Source organism: Orcinus orca, chromosome 5 (assembly GCF_937001465.1).
Source record: "Orcinus orca chromosome 5, mOrcOrc1.1, whole genome shotgun sequence".
In the NCBI taxonomy this organism is placed as follows: Eukaryota; Metazoa; Chordata; class Mammalia; order Artiodactyla; family Delphinidae; genus Orcinus; species Orcinus orca.
This window is the reverse complement of record NC_064563.1, coordinates 79,862,781-79,879,724: the sequence shown is the minus strand read 5'-3', so window position 1 is coordinate 79,879,724 and position 16,944 is coordinate 79,862,781. Positions and strand designations below refer to the sequence as shown.

The following is a 16,944-nucleotide window of genomic DNA, read 5'->3' as shown; positions in this document are numbered from 1 at the left end:
ACAAAATGAATCTTTGTGAGGGAAAAAAACAAGAAGATCCATCATCTTTCTTCAGAGAGAACCACAGAGACAGAGAAGCACAGAGACAGAGAAGCACAGATACCCCTTGTGTTTCTGGATCCCATGATCCTCCCGCTTATATCTGTGCGTAACTTTTTCTTCAGAACTCTGGAGGGGTAATACCTCCTATTACCACTCACTTATGGAGAACAAACTGTCTATTCCACTTAAGTGAAAATGTCTACATAATCAAAGTCTACTTCTTGGGCTTCCCTGGTGGTGCAGTGGTTGGGAGTCCGCCTGCCGATGCAGGGGGCGCGGGTTCGTGACCCGGTCTGGGAAGATCCCATGTGCCGCAGAGGGTCTGGGCCCGTGAGCCATGGCCGCTGGGCCTGCGCGTCCAGAGCCTGTGCTCCACCGTGGGAGAGGCCACAACAGTGAGAGGCCTGCGTACTACAAAAACAAAAAAAACAAAGTCTACTTCTTTTTTTTTTTTTTTAAAGAAGATATTGGAGGTAGGAGTTTAATTAATTAATTTATTTTTGCTGTGTTGGGTCTTCGTTTCTGTGCGAGGGCTTTCTCTAGTTGTGGCAAGCGGGGGCCACTCTTCATCGCGGTGCGCAGGCCTCTCACTATTGTGGCCTCTCTTGTTGCGGAGCACGGGCTCCAGACGCGCAGGCTCAGTAGTTGTGGCTCACGGGCCTAGTTGCTCCACGGCATGTGGGATCCTCCCAGACCAGGGCTCGAACCTGTGTCCCCTGCATTAGCAGGCAGATTCTCAACCACTGCTCCACCAGGGAAGCCCCCAAAGTCTGCTTCTTTACAGATTTGAGTGATTATAAAAAAAAAAAAAAAAAAAAGAGGACCATTAGCCACTGGGGAGGTGGGACCAACAAGGATCCTCCCTCCTTGACTTCCCTCCCTCCTGTGGCTTTTGTGGGGAGCTTTGAGTCTCTCAGTACCACCCCCAGCCTACGTGGCACCTTTGTATACATTAGAAAAAGGTGGTCTCTCCTTTTTAACAGGCATAGTCCCTGGGACAAAGGAACTGATGAGTGGGGCAGGAGCTGGACTTCAGCCCATTTCCCCCTCAGAAAACTGCCTGGTTTTCTTGTCTCTGGAACCTTTTGTTTCCATCCCACATTCTTCTTCTAAATAGGAACACCATTCCTCCCCACGCCCCCCCTCCTCCCCTGAAAAAAAAGAAAAAAGAAAACCATAGTTCTTGGTTTTCTCTACTTTTCCTTCTCTCCATAGGAGGATAGAAGTCTGTCTCTGTGTGGATGACTCAAATTTACACCTCTAGTCCCAATCTCCCTTCTCAACTCAGTGCCTTGTCTAAACATCCCTGGCTTCCTTCAAATAAGTTCACAACAGACATATCACTTTTGCCTAAGACCATCCTCAGCCCTTCCTTGCTCTGTCAGTGGAGACATAATCCTCCCTGCTGTCCAATCTGCAAACCTGAAAGTTACCCTCGACCACTCCCCCCTCTCCTCACACAGCCTGCCTGCTCCTCTTTTTAAGCGTGTGTGTCATTTGTCCTTCTCTTGTCCATCTTACTGTTCCACATTGTTCCAAGCCTTTAGAATCTTCTGTCTGCCCCGTGTTTCAACAGATTTCTGATTATAGTCTCGTTTCCTTTCTTTTCCCAGTGGTTCTCAGTTGGGGACAATTTTGCATCCCCTTAGAGGACATTTGGCAATGTCTGAAGACGCTTTTTGTTATTCCAACTGGGGGTGGGGTGCTGTTGAGGCCAAGGATGCTGCTAAGCTTCCTGCAACGCACCAAGTATTATCCGCCACAAATGTCTGTTCCTCCAAGCTTCCTGAACATCACAGCCTGCCTCTTCAGAAAATGCACTCTGCACACATCCCTTGGCTGAAAGATAAATGATTTCCCATTTATTCTATATGCATGTCTTCCTTTGCCCAAGGTGCCCTCCCCCTTCCATTTTTACGCCAAGAAATCTCCCCTTTCTCTGAAAGCCCGTAGTAAGGTGTCCAGTCTGTGCGCTGGGCTAGTCTCCATTTGTCCCCCTGTGTCCACTCTCCACTCTTGTCTCTCCTGATCTGTGCCCCACGGCTGCATCTCCCGGCTCCCTTGCCCTCCAGCTTCTGGTTGGGCCTGTGGGAGGCCTCAGCAGGTGACCAGCGGTTGGGGATTTACTACGCAAGCCCCATCTCGAGCTTCTGGCCTCAGCTCCTGTGGAGCACCCCCTCTTCAGGCAGCAGCGCTTAGTGGGGCTCCATGACCTCGTTCCTTGCTCTGCCTCTTCAGGCCAAGAGTTCTACCAGCATCCCACTGCTGCTAGACCTGTTTGCCACTGTGATCAGCTGGCTAATTCTGCCCTCACCCCAGTCAGTATTTTCTTAAACTCTCAGTTAAATCCTTTGAGTGTGCCATCTGCTTCTTGCTGGATCCTTGATGACACGTCAGTCACTTGAGGATTCGCCTTTCTCTTGGCTCCCATGCAGACCTTAGAGTCAGGACTGTTCCTGTGTCATTCAGCGTGTACGCCCCACACTGCTGTGATCCATTTACATCTGGTATTTCTCATGTTTCCCAAACACATTGCAAACCCCTGTGGCTTGAGCTATTGAGCACATCGTGTACACTCTCTTGGCAAAGTGCCGTGCTCTATAAGTGTTTACCAATGAAAATTACAACAAAATGTACTGAAAAATCACCTCATTTTATAAACAAAGCATTTGGAATTTAAATTACTTATTTTCTTTTGTAGCACAGGTATCTTGGTGATTTGAACTTAGTAACTTTTCCTTGATGTTTTAAAAATGACTGAGGCTTGGGCTTGGGACTTGAGGTTGCCTGCTCAGCTGCTCTGTTTCGCTTACTTCCTGGTAGCTGATGGCAGTCCGTGTATTTGCGGCTGCTGAATAAGGGACTCCAAGTAAAACTGGGGGTTTTTGCCCCGGCTTCCTCTCTTGAAACCAATATTCTCTCCCTTCAAAAGTCTTTGCTGCATTATTCTATCGCTGGTCTGCAAAGACCAAATGTTCCACTGGTTCCCTAAGTCTAAAACTCGTGCTGCATTGTGCCCAAACATGTGCTTGGTAAATGCCTGTTTGTCCCACAATTCAATTCGAGGTTTTATTTAAATATTAATGAGGCAAAAATTGGTGTAAGTGCCTCCTCAGGGAATCTTGGGAAACTACAGGGATGTAGTCAAATGGTTTGCAAATTGTACTTATTTATTTATAACCCTAATTTGAAAAGAAGGACCAGAGTTATTAAAGGGGGTGTTCACATTTTACAGAAACCTTATCCTAAGGAATAAGGGATAATCATTCCTAAGGAAAGGGGGAAATGCCAAGTTATTTCCTAGAGTTATGGCGTCTTGTCCTTCCTGTGTTATAATGGTTGTTTGTGTGGACAATTAAAAGACCTGTTTCTTCTGCTGTCTGCGAAATATGTCTCCATCTGCCTAACTCTACTGTGGAGGTCTCAGTCTCACCTCACGGCTCTGGTTATTTGTCATGCCAGATATCCACACTCAAGTTCTGTTTCCTTTGTACCAGAAAGATAAAGAAGAGGAATGGTAGGCATTCTGGTCCACAATCCACCTTGGTGATTTCATAGTGGGGCCCGGAAAAAACGAAGCTGACGTAGGCTGAGTGGGACCACGTTATGACTTCCATGAATCTTGGGCACATTTGCTTTTGTGGGCCCCTTCCACCATTAAAAGCATCAAAACTTATATTTTACAACTGTGTTGGCATACGGCAAATACATTAATATAATATATTAAAACATTTTTATGGAACCCTAAAAGTACTCTGGTCCCTAGGCACTGTGTCTCCTGTGCATCATGAATTAGTCAGCTCTGTAAGTGAGCGATGGGAAAAGAAAGGAGCTTGACTCCTTTTTTCAGGGTCTAAAGATACCTGGGTTCCAATCTGTTCTTAATGCTGCCTACGTCGGGAGGTTATGATCATAAATAAGGTGAATGAAATGCTCTTCCTCTGAGAGGCTTGGGGGGGTGGGCTCTGGAGGCTTGGGCAGCTGTGGACCACGAAGCCCAGCCACCTCCCAGATCCAGGCTGCTAACCTCTTTAGCTTGTCCCATATACCTTCTCTGTATGATAGTGATGGTGTTACAGTCTCTGCTCTGAGAGTGTCCAGGGTGATTTTCCCATTAGATGGAGCGTGGTGAGATGAGCCTGGGTGGCTTCCTCTCCTGCGGCTGCTTCAGATTCTAATGCCTTGCTGCTTTCTTGGCAGCACAGAGAAGAAACAATTACAATAATTTTTTTCTGACTATAAAGGTGATATTGGTTTATTATGAAATTTGGAAAAAAAAAGTTAAGAGCAGATTTTTTTTAAAAAAACTGCTTTACTCCTAGAGCCAACCACTGCCTACTGCCTCATGAAGTTGTATAAATGGGTGAACCCTACCACCGGTGGGACAGGGCTGGTCCAGCTCCCAGGAGCCGACCCGGCAGTGCTGGTCGTTGTTGCTGTTTCTGCCTGACATCACCCTCAACTATAAAATGGATGGATTTTACCAAATCCTCCCACCCTCCAAGGCTTATAAACTACAGTGTTAAGTGAAAAAGACGGATTGCAAAATGTATATACAGTATGATCCCAATTGCATAGAAACATGCATAAAAATTGAGGAAGGCAATAGACAATTATGTCAGTAGTGGTATTTGTCCATGGAAGCTCCAGTGTGGGTGAGGGACAGCTTTTTGGGAGGATGGTAGCTTTTCAGCACCACATAAACCCTCCTCCACAGGCAATTCCTATGCATAGGAAATTTCCTATGCAATTTCCAGGCAGTTTCCTATGAATAAAATTCTGCTGTTTATACTCTTAGAAGAGGCGAAGGGGACAGTGATCCTTCCATGCATAAACCCCACACCTTTGGAGGTAGCTGTCCTCTCTCACCACCTTTCTCCTGTGCCCACCCATGAAGCAGCAGTTTCTGCAGTCTCCTCTTTGTATTGGAGGCTGGGAGTGGGTTTTCCTAGCTATCCTCTTGGGAACATGATTCTATTCTCTCCATAAAAGCAAGGATACAATTAAAGCTACGCATCAGAGAGCAATCAAGGGAACTAACGACTCCACATTACTGTGAAGAGGGTGCCGTTGAACTAGGGCAGCTTCTGCAGCACTCTTCCTACTGTTACCACAATGCAGAAGAGCAGCTTCTGGTGCCTCTGCAGACCCTCAGAAGCAGAGCCTTCCCAGCAGGCAGGAATCTGGCTCATCTCAGAGAGATGGGGATCTGTAGACAAAACATATGGTTTTCTTCAGTGGCCCGGTCCAGTATCTTACAGTATTTCCTTTAGTTCTGACCTAAATCCTGCCTGTTAAGGTTTCATCCCATATCTGTTTTCCTTTATGAAGACAGAAACATTGGCTCGTGCATCCCCATCTGATAACCCTCCAAAGCTCGATGCTGGGTTTCTTCTGATGTGTGTACGTCAAGCCCGGAAAATTAGAATAATGCCAGGTTAAGAAACTGAGTCTAAATGGTACATTCAATAATTTAATTCAACAAATATTTGTCTGAGCATCTACTATGTGCCAGGCAGGAAAGAAATAGACAAGGGGACACACACTGAACCAGAAGTTATTAGCGTGTGCTACTTTAGGTGCTGTGTTCAGAGACCCCAAATCCTCTCTCAGTTTTTAAAGTGAGCTTTGAAGGCACATAGCGTGGGTTGAATTCACTTACTCTTTCTGTGACCTAGGCCAAACTGCTCACCTACCTGAGTCTGTGTTTTTTTACCCCCAAATGAGGATAATTTCAGTACCTATTTCAGAGGTTGTAGAATAAATGAAATCATTTAACGAAAGTACAGTTCCTAGTAGTGGAAGTTGCTCTGTAAATGTGCTCCTTCATTCACGTTTTATAATGATTTGGGAACATCAGCAATATTGGGTGTAATATGAAATTGGTTTTTATTTTTAAATGTGAATTTTAATGTGTATTGTTCACTTTGACGATCAGCTATAATTCCAAATTGGCTTCCTAGAAACTCAGTTATGACCTATTATTAATATGCCAACATTCATTCACCCAACAAGTATTTCTTAAGTTTCTTTTATAGTGTAGTCAGTGGATGGTAGGGGAGTAAAAAACACCTTTAATGTAAGCTGGTGCTAACATGATCAGGAAGTGAAATCTGCTAGGAAGAAAGTCCTCTATGGGAGGAGTTTCCAGGACAGCGGAAGATGGGCTCAGAGAAGCACAGATGCAGCAGAGACACTTCTCCAGTGCTGGCAGCAACACTCCTCACAAATGCCTGCCTACAGAAGAATCCTGGGAGCCTGGACTTGCCACTCATTCTTGAATTGCATTTATTCTGGGAACCAAGCAGAGTGCTGTGTCAATCTGCTAAGAAGGAGGCAGAGTTATAAATAGGATATGTGCTGAAATAAGAAATAAGATGAAAGATGGCATTTGGGGCTTTCACGGCTCCCCCCCTCCCTTAAGTAGAAAGAGGAAAGCCATCCATCTTGATGGGGGCAAGAAATTCAGGGGCCATCATTCCAAGAGAAGTGGAAGGGAGAGAGGAAATGGGAAGTAAGACAGTGGTGAAAAGTGGAGAGGTGGAAAGAAGTGAGTGAGACGTGAACAGAAGGGTGCGAAGGTAAGCTGCTCCCAGCACCACACCCCCCAGGCAGGTGAGATGAAATCAAAAGGAAAAACCTTGTGCTAGGAAAAAGAGTGGAGACTTACCCAACTGGAAAGAAACTTGAAATAGCAGGATAGTAATCACACATGGCCAGAAACAGGGATTGGGTAGGAAAAGAATTACAAAGCTTAAGCCATAAAAACAGAATTAGGTGGGAAGGGTAACACAGTCGTGAGATAAAAGACCAGACTTGGTCAGTAGCATTCCCAGGTAGCGCCATTTACCCTTTCGCCCAAAGCAGACCTTGACCCTCAGCCCTCAAGGGGAATATCTTCAAAGGCATTAGTGAATCAGTAATGGGGGGTCCTCCCATCAGGGGTGGGCAGTGGTGGTCTAGCTGTGGTTGAAGGAGGCCATAGTGGAAAAAAGTCTTGGAGTTGGAGTTGGGTTCTCGACTCAGTGTTGCCATCAACTGGACATATGACCTCAAACAAGTCACCTGACCTCTGTGAGCTAGGTTTGGATATAGACTGCCATGAACTGCAGTTGATCTTGATCTACTTACTCCCCTCTGTAGACTTCCTTTTCTTTATCCATACAGTGATGCATATTAGACTGTGTCTTAAAACCTGCTGCCAGGGGTAAAATTCTATATTTCAATACTTGGATGAAAGCTGAGAGTAGATCAGGGGCCCCCAGTAGTGTTAGCCCATACAAGAGAGTTTTTAGCAATTACCAACCCAGGATAAGGTGGGAAGGAGACCTAGAGAGAACATAAAATGGGGGCTCCTCAAGGAGGCCTTGAGGGGAACAGCGTAACAGCACTCGGCCAAGGAGCTGAGATGGACCTAGCTGTCTTGCAGGTAGAAGGTATGGAACTGCAGGTATGGATCCGCTTCATTTCCCCAATGTGATCTCTTTCAGAGGCCAAAACAAAGATCTGGGGAAGTCGTAGGTCAGAGGACATCAAAGTGCATCAATACTGAGAAGTGTTCCCTGAAGTAGTATTGCCCAAGCTCAGGAATCAGGAGCAGCCATGTGGTATATACAGGAACACGCTGCATTCGTTTACCTGACACATTACATTATCAATTCACCTTGATGCAATCATGTGTCCTCTCATTGGTCCCTGAACTTTACTAAGGTTGTTTCATTGGCCAGAGGTCCCTATCAAGATGATCTCTAAGCTACCTGTAGAGGTTCTGTTGCTTCTTGCTCAACTCTCCCCACCACCCCAAAGGAGCTAGTATGCAAAAGCTCAACCCTATTCAACAGATAACTTTGAATCTTAAATCAGATTTTATCCCCCTGTCTAGGGAATCCTTAAATAGCTCAAACCTTACAAATTTCCAACAATATGTATGAATCCAGGTACTGGGTCACTGGGTCACTGTCTGGGGGGTGTCAGCCTTGGATATTGGAAGTCCTGGTCTAGGAGACAAGTGACTCACTATTATATTAAGGATCGTGAATAGTATGCTCCATATCTAAAGGTAAATTTGAGTCTTGGTCAGAAACCTTGGTGGGCAACCAAGGCCATTACCAATAGGCAGAGTGTCCCCTCTACTACAGGTGTTTTGTCAGTGACAAAGTGTGATGTTTTGGCAAACTGATTGACGACTATAAACTCTTAGATGGAGGCAAACCCTTCATAAGGATAGATCGGTGGCAAGGTCAGACTAAGTATTGCTGAGGGTTAGAGCTTTATTTGAGTTAGGGCTGTGCTCCTCCACCTGGCGACCTGGACAGGCAGCATCAGCACCACCTGGGAGGGAGCTTGTCAAAAAGCAGAGTTTCAGGCCCCATGCTACACCCACTGGATCAAAACTGCATTTGACAAGATTCCCAGCTGTTTTGTATGCTCATTAGAGGTTAAGAAGCACTGGGTCGGTGCTTTGTGACCACCTAGAGGGGTGGGATAGGGAGGGTAGGGGGGAGATGCAGAGGGAGGGGATATGGGGATATGTATATATATGTATAGCTGATTCACTTTGTTATACAGCAGAAACTAACACACCGTTGTAAAGCAATTATACTCCAATAAAGATGCTAAAAAAAAAAAAAAAAAGAGAAGCACTGCGTTAGGGTGCTCCTTTAAAAAAGAATGTAAATGTCTCTTCTAGAAGGTTACCATAGGCCAGTCATTTACAATGTAATGAGCATGGTTGAAGCAGATTACCTCTCATTTATCCCTTAGCTAAAATAAGCCAGCATGGGAATTTTGTTGGAAAGGGAGGGAGAAATCATCAAACTCCCAATCCCTGACCCTGCGCTAACCTCAGCTCTTATCACAGGGATCTGGCATACAGTAGGACTCAACACACTTGTGTTTTGTTTTTGTTATTTAGCTGAATAACTGACTTAAAATAACAAAGGACATGTGGTTCTGTGCTTATCATGATTTTCCATATGCCCAGGTGTGGGAGGCAGAATAGTGGATCCCAAAATGTCAACATGGGACTTGTGAACCCCTGAAACCTGTGAATATGTTAACTTACATGGTATTGGGGAATTAGACGATTTTAGGTCATGGAGATATTTCTGGATTATCCAGGTGGACTCAATGTAATCACAAAGGTCCTGAAAAGTGGAAAAGGGAGGCAGAAGAGGTCAGAGTCAGAGAAGGATATGTAAGAAAAATTAGACCTGCCTTTACTGGCTTTGAAGGTGGAGGAAGAGGGCCATGTGTCAAGGAATGTGGGTGATTCCTACATGCTGGAAAAGGCAAGGAAATGGATTTCCCTTAGAGCCTCCAGAAAGGAACGCAGCCCTGATGACATTTTGATATTTGCCCATTGAGACCTCTGTTGGACTTGTTACCTGCAGAACTGTACAACAATAATTTATGTTGTTTTAAGCCACTAAAATTGTGGAACTTTGTTACGGCAGCAATAGGAAACTAATACGCCACACCAGGGAACAGTTAGTTCTTTCATTTTGAATGTGAAAGGCAAAATTTATCATCTATCTATCTATCAACCTATCTATCAATCATCTATCAATCATCTGTCTACCTATCATCTATCTCTAATTTTTTTCTTTTTTGTATCCTTTGGGATTCAGGTGCACATGCTTGAGTTAATCCCATTCTCAGTTCATGGAATATCATCATCTATCCATGGAATGACCCTCTTTCTTTTCAAGAAAAAATATTTAATTTTAATATTTTTTCCCTTCACCCACCATTCCCAATCTTCCTGCCCTCCTCCCATAGGCATCCACTCTAATATATTTAATACAGTCCTTCCAATCCATCTGACAGATGTTTATTTAGATATATGAGCACACTTACAAAAATACACAAAGCTGTTTTATGTGGGTGTGTAATACATAAATGGAATTGGCTATAAATCTCATTCTGTTTTTACTTTTCTTCTCTCAACTCTGTTCTTGAGTTCAATCCAGATTGCTGTATGAATATCTAGTTCATTACTCTGCTGTATGCATATACCAAGTTTTACTTGCATGTGCCTTAGAGATGGACACCTAGTTGGCCCCCAACACTGAGGTAATGAACCTCCTTAGGCACATCTCCTGTGCTCCCCAGGAAGAATTTCTCTGGGGGTATACCTATTAGTGGGCTTGGTAGATTTTAAGGTACTCAGTTCTCCTTCAGAATGGCTGTACCAGCTATGGATGAGGGTTCGATTTCCCTACCTCCTTGCCGATGCTTAATAATAGCTGACTCAAAAAGCACATATATTTATGGGCAACAAGTAGCCGTGAAAGGAAGTATAGGTGATTTAGTGGAAATCATGCTGTGAATGCAGAACGGTTGGGAATAAATTAGAAAATAATTCTTGGAGGAAGAGAGTCTTACAAGAAGTGATGAATGTGGCTGGGAAGAGGAAAGCCTTCCAGACAGGAAGGATGTGTGCAGGGCTCACAGGGGCTTGGACTGATCACTGTTGAGTGGTCCTTATTGGCAGAGGTGATCTCTCCTCCTCTGACTATAGTTATCTGGCACTCAGTCCAGCCTGTTTCCAACCTCCCTTAGCCCTCCCATACAAAGAAAGGGATCTCTAAATTTCCCTGGGGGTATGAGGGGCTCTCAGCTTCCAACTCCCCCTCTTCCTTAACTCTCTCTGCCACTTTGAAAATTTATACAATTTGTTGCATTTTGACAGATGCATACCCCTGGGAAACCACCAACACAATCAATCCACAGGAGATTTCCAGCATCCCCCAAAAGTTTCCTTAGACATGTTTGCAGCCCATCTTTCCCTCTGCCCCTAGCCCCATGGAACCACTGATCTCCTTTCTGTCACTATAGGGAAGTGTGCATTTTCCAGAATTCTGCATGAATAGAATTTTACAGTATATACTCTTTTGTGTCTGGCTTTTTCCATCCAGCATAATTTTTCAAATGCATTTATTAAATGTCTATTTTGTGCCAATGGCTAAGTATACATTAGCTTATTTTTAAAAATATTTATTTATTTTTTTATTTGGTTGCGCCGGGTCTTAGTTGCGGCAGGCGGTCTCCTTAGTTGCGGCTCGCCAGCTCCTTAGTTGTGGCATGTGAACTCTTAGTTGCTGCATGCATGTGGGATCTAGTTTCCTGACCAGGGATCGAACCCGGGTCCCCTGCATCAGGAGCTCAGAGTCTTAACCACTGTGTCACCAGGGAAGTCCCTCATCCAGCATAATTATTTTGAGATTCATCCATCCTATTGGCATATCAATAATTTATACTTTTTTATTGCTGAGTAGTATTCCATTGTATGAATACATGACATTTTATCTGTTTCCTTGTTGAGAGACATTTAAGTTGCATTCTGTTTGGGGCTATTACAATTAAAGCTGCTATGAATATTCATGTACAAACTTTCATGTTTAATTCTCTTGGATAAATAGGAGTTCAATGACTGGATTAAATGACAGCCGTATGCTTAACACATTAAAAAATTTCCGCATTCTTTTTCAAAGTGGTTGTACCATTTTACATTCCCAACAGTATTATAGGAGAACTCCAGTTTATCCACATCCTTGTCAGCAGTTGATATGGTCAGTCTTTTAAATATTTTGCTATTCTAATGGGTGTGAAATGATATACAATTATGATTTTAATTAGCACACAACTAATGATGTGGAGCATTTTTCATGTGCTTATTGGCCATTCGCATATCTTCTTTCATGAAGTGTTGCTTCACATTTTTTGCCCATTTAAAAACTGCATTTTTTTGTATTTTTATTATTGAGTTGTAAGAGTTCTTTATATGTTCTGGATATAAATCCTTTGCCAGATATGTATATTGCAAATATTTTCTCCCATTTTGTGGCATAACTTTTCATTTTTTAAACAATGTATTTCAAAGAGCAACATTTTAAAATTTTGATTAGGTCCAATTTATTAACTTTTTGTTTTATCTTTTGTGTACACTAAGAAATCTTTTCGTACACCAAGGTTGCAAAGATTTTCTCCTATGTTTTCTTTTAGAATGGTTTAAGATTTTATAGCATTTGTGCATAATCTTAACTTCCTCCTCTATTCTCTGATATCCTTGGGTCGTGGGTCTTTCCTGGAAAGGTCAGTAGCATCTCTTTTTATCTGTAATGGGAATAACTCTTAAGACCTAGTTGGAGTCCTTTGATTATATCATCAGCCATATGGGTTCGTGGCCACACAAACATATAGAAGAAAATTTAGAAATTTCACTGAGTGGTTCTCTCCTACTTAGGACTGTAATGTAGAATATGACTAGTTGTCCCATCTGGAGCCTAAATGAATTTCATATCCCTCTGAAGAAAAGTGGGCAGGAGTGCTAAGAACAGATTTGGCTAAAGGAAGAAGGAAGGAGTTTTTGCTCAGGCCCCTGGAAAGACAAGGGAGATCAGAAGAAAGCAAGGTGTCTATCCTGGATATTTATGATGAACCAAGTTCCTGAGACTCAAGCAGAAACTGAAAAACATGATTTCACAACTGATGCTGTGAGGCAGAGGAATACAAACAGAGGTGCTATCTTGGCACCCAGGGGAAAAGTGCCCTACAGAGGTGGTCTTCTCCACCTGATATAGACCCAGCATGGCTTTAACCAGGGAAGACTCTGGGAAGTGTAGGGCATCTTTGGCACCATGGGAGTTTGCAGATCTGGGAGCTCCGAGAGCCACCAGCCTTGGCACAGCTGTTAGTGTGGTCACAGGAAAAAAGAAGTGGGGACAGAGTTGTAAAACAAGAGAGAGGTTCTTGAGTGCATGAGAGACTCCCCTGGGGAACTCTCCAAAATTCAGGAGTAGTAGGTTGTTGCCAATAACAAGACAGGAAAGGTGAGCTGGGTAAGCTTTAGGGACAGTTACAATGGAAACGACTGGCCCAAGTGAGTGCCATGGATTACTTATTGCCATTAGGAAGGAGGTTGGGGAAGGTCAGGCATGGTGCGTTTTCTGCCTGTTGCAGCCATGAAAGAGTCAAGGGCTAAAAAGGCCAAGAGTTATCTGAACTGCCCTCCCTAGGAAGGTCATGCATTCAGGATTTGACTCATTGATGATTAACCTTAGTGTTGATCTGTAGATGTTGGTTTCTCTAAGAGGGCTAAGAAGGTTTGATGACAATTTAAAAAATATTCTGGTAAAAAGTGTCATCTCACAAATTATTTGGAAGCTGCAAAGGCAAAAATATACTTTATAGTCCAAATATATGAAAGTTACCACTTTAACCAGACAATCAAACTTAGCATCACTACTAGTGGAACAACCTGAAATTGTATACCTCCTGCTGGGATACACTATGAAGTACACAGCATCATCTGTAACATATTCTCACCCAAAGTGAATCTAATCAAACTTTCAGGCCAGCACTGTCCAACAGAAGTATAATGTGAACCACAGGTAATTTAAAATTTTCTAGTAGCCACCAATGGGCAACAAAAGAAAAAAATAAATTGGACTACAGCCAAATTAAAAACTTGTATGCATCAAAGGATACAATTAGCAGAGTGAAAAGGAAACCATGGGATTGGAGAAAATATTTGCAAATCATATATCTGATAAGGGATTGATATCCAGAATATATGAAGAACTTCCACTCAACAACAACAAAAATAAGAACTAGATTAAAAAATGGGCAAAAGACTTGAAAAGATATTTCTCCAAAGAAAATATACAGCTGGTCTATAAGCACATGAAAGTATGCTTAACATCACTGACCATTAGGGAAATGCATATCAAAACCGCGATGAGATCACACCGATTAGAACGGCTATTATTTAAAAAAATGGAAAATAACAAGTGTTGGTGAGGATGTGGAGAAATTGGAACCATGGTTGATGGGAATGTAAAGTGGCGCAGCCTCTGTAGAAAACAGTGTATAGTAATTCCACAAAAAATTAAATATAAAATTACCATATGATCCAGAAATCTCACTTCTGGGTTTATACCCAAAAGAATTGAAAGCAGGGACTCGAACACATATTTGTGTACCCAAGATTCATAGCAGCATTACTTAATATAGTCAAAAGGTGGAAGCAACTCAAGTGGACATCAATGGATGAATGGATAAACAAAATGTGGTATATATGTTAAATGGAATATTATTCAGCCTTAAAAAGGAAGGAAATTCTTACGTACGCTACAGCATGGATGAACCTTGAAGACATTACGCTAAGTGTAATAAGCCAGACACAAAAGGACAACTATTGTATGATTCCACTTATCTGTGTTACCTAGAGTAGTCAAATTGCATAGAGACAGAGAACAGAATGGTGGTTGCCAGGAGCTAGTGGAAGGAGGAATGAGTTGTTGCCTAATGGAAGAGTTTCAGTTTGGGAAGATGAAAAAGTTCTGGAGATGGACGCACAACAATGTGAAGGTACTTAATGCCACTGAATTGTATACTAAAAAATGGTTAAAATGGTAACTGTGATGTTATGACTTATTTCCAAATGGTTCAAAACAAGAAAAAATAAAAACACCCCAAACATACACATGCAAACATACCATACATATAGATAAAGCAAATGTGGCAAAACATTAACAGTTGGTGAATTAGGAGGCCAGGACACCTAGGAAATGCTCAAATCCTTTTCCCAAACAAGGGACATAATCTTCTCTCTCTCTCTTCTCCATAAGGTTCCTAAGGATAATACATGCACAGGGAGCAATGACGAAGGAGCTTGCATTTGAAAGCTCTGTTAGGTGGCCTAGAGCACAATGCGGAGGCCAGAGGCTTACCTATGCTGTTCCTTCTCCTAAGCACAAACCCAAGTTTGGGCACCTTCGTGGGCCAAGACACCAAAAAGATGAATGCACTGCAGCAGGCATGGGAGAAGAAAACTGTGAGCCAGATGCCCTCTTCAGCAATGCAAAGGGAATAGGGAGAAAGGAGGGTCGCAGAGAGGGGCCCACCATCTTTTCTAAGCCACTCCCACTCAGTGTGCTAAGATCTCTCCATCACACTGGCATGACCTCTTCTTGAGGTACAGAGGTGAGGGACATGGGGAGAAGTAAAGATGGCTTGTGTTCCTTCTCTTCCCAGGGATAAAGGGTAGATGGATGGAGGTTCTTAGTCAATATCTGAAAGCCACTCTTCCACTCTTGTAAGTATCTCTAGCATCATGAATGGTGTATAGGCCATTGTCTTTAGAGGAGCTGTGAAAAGAAGTTCCAGCTTGGAGAGGTCAGAATCAGGTGAAGCAGTATTGTTGCTGCCTCCCTTGAAAGCTGTATCCAGGAATGAAGATGTCAACCAAGAGAGGAGGCACTTTGAGTTAAAATGCTTAGGAACTTGGAGAGAAAATTATAAGCACCGGTGGCTGCTTTTATTAAGGGCCAAAGAATCATTTGATGTAATGTTGGTAAAAGAAGCACAACTTAGGTGGAGGAATCTCTACCGTGGCCCTTCCTAAAATGCTGCCTTTCCTTCTCTTTAACTTATTTTCCATAACCTGACGAAATAGAGGTTCAAACCATAGGTATAATCAGGTTTTATAATTTGGAACACTGTGGAGACAAAGTAACTGAGTTCCCTTCGGTATAAATTACTGACATTGCTCCAAATTTAGCCACATCTGTAAATGTTATATAATAGGAATGAACTCCAGGAAAGAGGAAGGGTAGCAGGTAAGATTTGGGGAAAAGGGAACAGAAAGTAATAATCCCTTGAAACAGAACAGGGAACCTCTGACTTTCAACTTAACTGGATGTTGAATGATGGTCTTAAGTTGAAGAACCATAAATTGAGTCAATTACAATTTTGCTTGAAGCTTCTCCTAATCTCTGGTCTTCTGCCAACTTCTTGAAACACTCAAACATCCTTGACTTACAGTGAAAACTTCTTCCTTTGCTGCCGTACTGTAACTTTTCTTATATGTTTAGATAAAAGAGATGCCTTCAGCTGAAATAGTTGCTGGTTTCAGAGGCACATTGACTTGCCTCATCTGATCAGTCCTTAGCCCATCCTATGTTCCTATTACCGCTATCACAGTGACCTAGCATCAGGTGTGGGAGTGAGGCAGTCATATAAACAGATATTTTAAGTACAGATTCTGACCCCCTGGATTCCCATGCACGGCTCTGGTGGAATGTAGCTTCTCCTCACCTTCAGCTGTTGAGAATCACTGCTTGTAATGAGCAATATTAGTGATGTGGAGCCAGAAAAAGTCCAATAGCCACTGTCTCAGGGGGAAGAGGAGAGGTGGTCGGTCGCCTGTGTCCTCGGCTCAGTTATCTTCTTGGCCTGGGACTATAGACTCAAGGTCACATTCTGCCCACCCTGAACATCAAAAATACCTGGAACAGCTGCTCAGGAAGCAAGGGTACATTTAACTTTCTTCAAACTTGGCTTTCCCATCTGAAAATACAAAGCAAGTATGAGACACGGTGAGGCAGACCCATATCTCTCAGGTTTTATCATTTTCAGTGGGCTCCAGACATCGTCCAACTGCACGTATCTACAAGTTGGTGCTTGAAGACTTTATCTGGAACCCTGGAAGGTTACTATGCCCAAGATACATGGGGGCTCAGAAGTTCTGGAAGTTTAACTGCCCTGCACGCCCCCCCACCAACCCAGAGCATCCTTCAACCAACGAGTGATGGGAGATGATGTGTGACTATCACAGCAACCTCATCCCGTGGGTGGGATAATGCTGAACTGTGTGTTTTACACTGTTTCCCTGTAGGCTTAAGCTATAGCTGTCTACTTAAGCTATAGTTGGCTTAATAATTCACTTTTTATTGGCTGTCTTCCCCTTCCTGACTCACTTCCTCACTCTCTTGCTGGTATTTCCTTGGATTAACTCCCAAACAAACTACTTGCTCTCAAATCCTTGTTTCAAGGTCGGCTTCTGAAGGACAGCAAATGAAGACGATTCTCTAGTGTTGTTAGCATCATTAAACACAC

The 16,944-nt window shown here is 43.1% G+C and overlaps 1 long non-coding RNA gene across 1 annotated transcript; it reads right to left on the bottom strand.

Annotated features, from left to right (window-relative positions):
- Positions 1 to 4,829: 4,829 nt before the first annotated feature.
- LOC125964531 (uncharacterized) lies at positions 4,830 to 14,812 on the bottom strand. The gene is made up of 3 exons (XR_007477630.1): positions 14,778 to 14,812; positions 9,107 to 9,188; positions 4,830 to 5,251 (listed from the first exon to the last, which is right to left on the bottom strand). It is a non-coding gene; the product is annotated as an uncharacterized LOC125964531 (long non-coding RNA).
- Between the last annotated feature and the right edge of the window lie 2,132 nt (positions 14,813 to 16,944).